This window comes from Galeopterus variegatus, unplaced genomic scaffold (assembly GCF_000696425.1).
Source record: "Galeopterus variegatus unplaced genomic scaffold, G_variegatus-3.0.2 Scaffold11138, whole genome shotgun sequence".
Taxonomy (NCBI): Eukaryota; Metazoa; Chordata; class Mammalia; order Dermoptera; family Cynocephalidae; genus Galeopterus; species Galeopterus variegatus.
In genome coordinates, this window is record NW_007737249.1 from 4,182 (window position 1) to 4,766 (window position 585).

A 585-nucleotide genomic window follows, 5' to 3' on the forward strand; every position below is an offset into this window, starting at 1 on the left:
GACTTGATGATTTCCATTCCTTTGGATATATTCCCAGCAGTGGGATAGCTGGGTCGTATGGTAATATCCAGAATATATAAAGAAGTCAAACAACTTTACAAGAAAAAAACAAGCAACCCAATCAAAAAATGGGCAAAAGAGCTAAGCAGGCATTTCTCTAAAGAAGATATACAAATGGCCAACAGTCATATGAAAAAATGCTCAACATCACTCAGCATCCGGGAAATGCAAATCAAAACCACACTGAGATACCATCTCACCCCAGTTAGGATGGCCAAAATCCAAAAGACGCTGAAAGATAAATGCTGGCATGGTTGCGGAGAAAAAGGAACTCTCATACATTGTTGGTGGGAATGCAAAATGGTGCAACCCCTAAGGAAAATGGTTTGGAGGTTCCTCAAACAGCTGAAGATAGATCTACCATACGACCCAGCTATCCCACTGCTGGGAATATATCCAAAGGAGTGGAAATCATTAAGTCGAAGGTATACCTGTTTTTCAATGTTCATCGCAGCACTCTTCACAATAGCCAAGAGCTGGAATCAGCCCAAATGTCCATCGTGGGATGAGTGGTTTTTGGCCATC